The following is a 5,835-nucleotide window of genomic DNA, read 5'->3' on the forward strand; positions in this document are numbered from 1 at the left end:
ATTTTGGTCCAAAATGAACTTTTGAGAAAATGTAAACAAGAAAAATTGACAAGTGCATTTTATGTCCAGTTGAATGAATGGTGAAATTATATTTTTAAAATTTCATTTTAGTTTTGGGGAGTAATTAAATAAAAAAGGTCAACACTTTCTTAAGTGTCTTAGTTTGTCCTAGTTTTTGGTTTGCCTTTGTGTGAAAATTTTTATATATTTTTGTGCAGCCTGAAACTTGGTTAATTTAATAAATTCTCCCTTCTAATTATGAATTTAATTCTGGACATGAATTAGATTTTATTATATCATATGCTATTTAATTGAATTATGTGATTTAGTGACATAGGTGGCATGTGACTTGTGCATCAATTGGGCAATTGAGGTCAACACTCCTTGAGGACAATGGCTGATGGTTTGCACGTGAATTATGATTATTTTGAGGGATTAGATCAGCTAAAATGATGTGGATGACACATGGAAATTAGGCACACATTGGAATCATCTACAAACCAATAGGAAGTTGCCACCTTGCAAGTGTGACAAGGCTCCCATTTACATTTTAATTTCTTTTTTCCTTATTTTAATTAAGCTTCAGCTGATGGGAGACACCAAGGAGCACGCCATTTTAAGTCCCAAATGGGATCCAACACATATCTCATTCATCATTCTCTCCACATTCTCTCTCTCTCTTGTTCATAGTGTTTCTTCATTTCTCTCTTTTGTTCTTCATTTTCCAGCACCCAACCTCCATTTTCCTCCATTTTCAGCCACCAAACCTCCACAAAACTCATACCATTCTTCTCCTCTCTTCATTTTCGTTCCATCCCTTCCATTTTCACAAGGATTGAAGCTCATTTCCATCATTCAAGAGCTATGGAGTTTGGCCTTCACAAGCAATCACTAGGGTTCTTGAAGATGAAGATTGGCTAAGTTTCTTTGTGGAATCCTAGAGAGATGAAGATGGAGGATGAGTCTTGAGCTTCAAATTGGCTAAGTTCTTTTGTTTCCTATCCTCTTCTCTTTTTACTAGATGGTTAGATTCCTTAATCTAGGGTTTAATCATCTTAGCTTATAAATTCTAATTTGAATTTGATGTTGATGTAAAGAGAGAGGATTGTTTCATTTAATTTCTTCCTTGGACAGCCATGACTGAATTTTGCCACTCTTTGTTTGGCACATAATCTTGTGTTTTTCAATTAGTGAATTTCTTGTGTTAATATTGCATAATCTTGTGGTGTTAATGCTTGTGTTGTTGAGTAGCTTGACATAATCTTGTGGTTGCTCAATTATGTGTTTGACCATGGCTGTTGAGAGAGGATTTTGAGTGAATCACTTGGCTAATGTCTTCACCAATTGGTTAATTGAACTAGGGACTTTAATCTAAGACCTAGGGAGGTTAGCTAATTAGGTTAATTGGCTTAGGATAATTTTCTTAAGTCATGACAGCTTTAGTCAAGAGGAAAGGGAAGCTAAACTTAGCCTAATCATGAGAAGATAATGAGTCCAAAATCAACTAATCTCTAGGGTTCCATTATTGTAAAAAGGAAGTTCATTTCACTCACTTTCACTAGCATTTTAATTACTTGCATATTAGGTAATTAGTTTAGATAATTAGCTAGATAACTAAATTCCTACAAACTTTGGTTGATTTATTTCACTAGATAACTTTCAATTAGACTTAAAACCATTCCTTGGGAGATGACCTAGGGTTGGCCCTATATTGCATTAGGGTTAGCTTTAGTGTAATTTTGAGGATAAGCGACTAATTTCCTATCAAAATTTGGGCGCCGTTGCCGGGGAATGGTTTAAGTTTAATTCTAAGGTTGTTTAGTACTTAATTTACATTTTTAGTGTTCCTGAAAATTTTTTGAAAAATTATAAAAATTTGTTTGTGTTTTGTTTAGTGTTTTTTGTGTGTTTTGAGTGTTTTATTCTGTTTTGAAAAAGAAAAAAAAAATTTAGTGCAATTTTCGTTGGTTTGGTGTAGAGCTGAAAATACTCTGTTTCTAGTGTCTCTGTCTGAAATTGAAAAATTAACTGGGAATGAGTCTGAGGGAATTTGAACTTGAAATTTATTTCATTGAAAGCTCTATATCTTAGCTTCACTTTAAAATTGGTTTGGTCAATTTTGGACGTGGGAAGTGTCCTGTGGAAATTTTACAATCTAACAAGGTCCAGGGAGCCATTACAGAGGATTCCCAAAACCCTGTTTCAACTTTGAGTTAGCATATCTTCCTCTTTGTGCGTTCAAATTGATTGATTCCAGTTTCATTTTTCTTATCGCTGTCTTATCTTTGTTTCTTGTGTTTAGGATTTTCTTCAATTTTTCCATTTTCCTATTTGAAAGTTTGTTAGAAGCTCTGAAGGTCTTCTGGACGAAATCCTGTTTCTCCAGACTTGAGGACCAACTTGTGAAAAATTCTGGGAACGATTGGGAAGGATTTTTAATCTAAAGTTTTATATAATTTTTCCTGTATCTCTTGTGTTTCTCATAAAAGTTTCAGGGGAATTTATCATGTGGATTTGCTGATAGAAAATTCACAAGTTCACTGTCTCCAGAGAGCCTACTGTGCGAATTCCAGAATTGCCAAAGCTTCTTGATTGAGCATTTCTAACTCTCTTTCTACTTGTTTGGTGTTATTTTTTTTTTTCATTTTGTTGCTATTGAGTTTAATAAAAAAAATAAAAAAAATTATTTCTCTTGCTTTTGTGTGTTTTGAATTGTTTCATGTTGATTTGCATTTTAGTTTAGCTTGTTCTTTGTTCTTAATTTTCTTGAGCTTGATTAGTGCATGACCCGAAGAAAACATACCTCTTTTGTTGAATTAGATCCAGAAATTGAAAGAACTATTTCTAGATTGAGAAGATCACAACCTATTCTTGATTCTCATTTGGTTTGTAATTCAACAATGGAAGGTATCTTAGGACATGAGCATGTGCATAATGAGGGCCATGGGAATGGGAATGAGAATTTGCATGATGATGGCCATGTTAATAATGAATTTGAAGGCTTGCATAACCCTAGAGAGGAGAGGAGCATTAGGCAATTAACTCAACCTAATTGGCATGATAATCCTTATGGCTTATATGTTCCTCCTACTAATGTTCAATTTGAAATTAAATCCTCCTTGATTAATGCATTGCCTAAATTTCATGGGTTACCAGGAGAGGATTGTCATAGGTTTTTGCATACTTTCCTATTGGTTTGTGATACTATGAAGCCTATGCATGTAAATGTTGATGATGTTCAAGCTAAGGCTTTTGTATTTTCTCTTGAAGGTTTAGCAAAGGAGTGGTATTTCAACTACCCTTCTTATGTGAAAGTGAGCACATGGGCCGAGCTAAGAAGACTCTTCTTAGATAAATTCTTTCCAAATTCCAAGGTCACCAATTTGAGAAAGCAAATCTATGGGGTCCAACAAGGAGAGGATGAGAGTCTCTATGAGTATTGGACTAGATTCCAAGGCCTTTTGGCTAAATGCCCACACCATCAAATTTCTAGTGAGAATTTAGTCCAATATTTCTATGAGGGCTTGATTCCAAGAGACAAAGTTAACATTGATGCCGCTAGTGGTGGATGCTTGATTGACCTCACTTCCTTAAAGGCTTGGGAACTAATTGACAAGATGGCTTCAAGTGGTGCTCAATACTCTACAAGGAAAAGAGAAATGTGAATATGGTAGGTTCCTCAGTTCTTAATGATTCATATGTGGACTTGCTAGCTGCCAAGATTGGGAGAATGTTGGCTCCACAATATCTCAAGTGAGCAATGTAAGTACTTCTCAAGCACTTGTCCCTTATTCTTGTACTTTTTGTGACTCACCTATGCATGTAGAAAGCAATTGTCCTATTAAGTTTGAACAAGTAAATGCTATCTACAATGGAAAACAATCCTATGGTGGGAGGCAAGGGCAAGGAGCTTATTCTAATACTTACAACCCTTCATGGAGAGACCATCCTAATTTCTCCTATTCAAATCCAAATGTGGCTTTACAAGACAATCAACAAAGAGGATCCTATCAAAACACCTTTGGCCGTGACCCTCCACCTCATTTGTCTCAAGGTAGCTCTTCTCAAAGCTACAATCCAAGTGGTAATTCTCTTACACCTTCTTCTAATTCTTATAGTGATAGGAGGCTTGTTCCAATTGAGAGTTCTTCTAATTCGAACTCTTCTAATGATGTGAATGTGTTACGTAAGCAGTTGATTGAAATGAACTCTTTGTATAAAAACATGTATGATGGCTTAGGGAACAAGGTAGAGAGTATGGGTAACAAGTGTGAGAACATGAACTCTAAAATTGATGCCCTTACTTCTCAAATGAATATGCTTGCTAACCAATTAAGTGCAGCCAATGCTCAAGCCTCTACATTACCATCCAACACCGTTGCTAATCCTAAAGCTAATCTTAATGCTATCACATTGAGGAGTGGCAAGGAGTTGGGAGAAAGAGTACAAGAAGACAAAAGACAAGGGAAGGCCGAGAAGCCCTCTTTAAATTCTTCAATTGATGTTAATGTTTCTAGTTCTTCTTTTGCTCCTAATGATGCATCTTTTTGTAGAGATGATGAGGATGAAAACATTGAGGAGATCATATGTGAGCAACCACCATCTAAGGTGGAAAAGGGGACTATGGCCGAGTTGTTTAGTAAGGAAAAAGAGGGAGAGGCCGAGCAAAGTGAAACAAGAAAGGAGAGTTCAAGGAAGGAAGAAGGAAAGCAAAGTCAAGAGATTATGAAGAAGCTTCCTTTTCCACAAGCACAAGTGGTCCCTAAGCAAGTAAAGGGACAATTTGATCAAGAGGTATATGATTTCTTCCACAAGATTCATGTTAATGTACCCTTGATGGATGTAGTTAAGAACTTTCCTAAGTATGCCAAATTTTTGAAAGATTGTTGTACAAATAAAAGAAAATTTAGGCCTAATGCAAGGGTACAATTACCCTCATCTGTGAGTGCTATCATGAAGCCTCAACTCCCTATAAAATGTGAGGACCCCGGTTCCTTCACAATTCCATGCAAGATTGGCAACACACATTTTTCTCATGCATTGATAGACTTAGGTGCAGCCATTAATGTTATGCCTCTTTCAATTTATCATGCCTTGAGTCTTGATTGCATGCATAAGACACCTATGATATGCCAATTAGCGGATAGAAGTGTTAGAAGACCACATGGAGTAGTAGAAGACTTGTTGGTTTGTGTTAAAGGTCTATTATTTCCTGTGGATTTCTATGTGCTTGATATGTCAAAAGAAGGGAGTGGGGATGATATTTTGATTTTAGGAAGGCCATTTATGAGGACTGCCCGTACATTGATTGACATGGAAAAAGGTAGTTTGATTTTGAAATGTGGAGAGGATCATGTTATTTTTAATATATATGAAGCAATGAAACATCCTTTTGAGGATTATTCTTTGTTAGGTGTAAGTTCCATTGAGTTATTGCTTCATGATGCTTGTGAGTCTCACATGCTTGATTCTTTCTCACATGTTGATGATGATTTGTCTCTTGTTACTACTACATGTATTGATGGATGTAGTTGTCCTATTTGTTTAGAGATTGATGCATGCTTGAATGATGCAACTACTTCTTCTCATGATTTGTTTAAAATATCTCCTATGCTTGATCTTGAAATGCTTGAGAAGGGTATATCTTCTTGTGTTGTAGGTACTAAAGCCATTAAGGCCGAATCTATGAGTTTTTCTCCACTCGAGCTTGATGTTCTTAGGATTCCCAAGCTATTGGAGGAAAATTCTACACTTTCACATGTCGAGGCCGTGGCTCAAGTCCAAGCACTTGAGGACAAGTTGCAAGAAAAGGGGGAGGCTGTAAAGAAAGAAGAG

At 36.1% G+C, this 5,835-nt stretch overlaps 1 non-coding gene across 1 annotated transcript; it reads right to left on the reverse strand.

The window, feature by feature from the left end:
* Positions 1–3,380: 3,380 nt before the first annotated feature.
* On the reverse strand, positions 3,381–3,487 carry LOC129314726 (small nucleolar RNA R71). The gene has a single exon (XR_008594236.1). It is a non-coding gene; the product is annotated as a small nucleolar RNA R71 (small nucleolar RNA).
* Between the last annotated feature and the right edge of the window lie 2,348 nt (positions 3,488–5,835).

This window comes from Prosopis cineraria, unplaced genomic scaffold (genome assembly GCF_029017545.1).
Source record: "Prosopis cineraria cultivar Desert tree isolate PC_DT_omini unplaced genomic scaffold, ASM2901754v1 PC6, whole genome shotgun sequence".
NCBI classification, from domain to species: Eukaryota; Viridiplantae; Streptophyta; class Magnoliopsida; order Fabales; family Fabaceae; genus Prosopis; species Prosopis cineraria.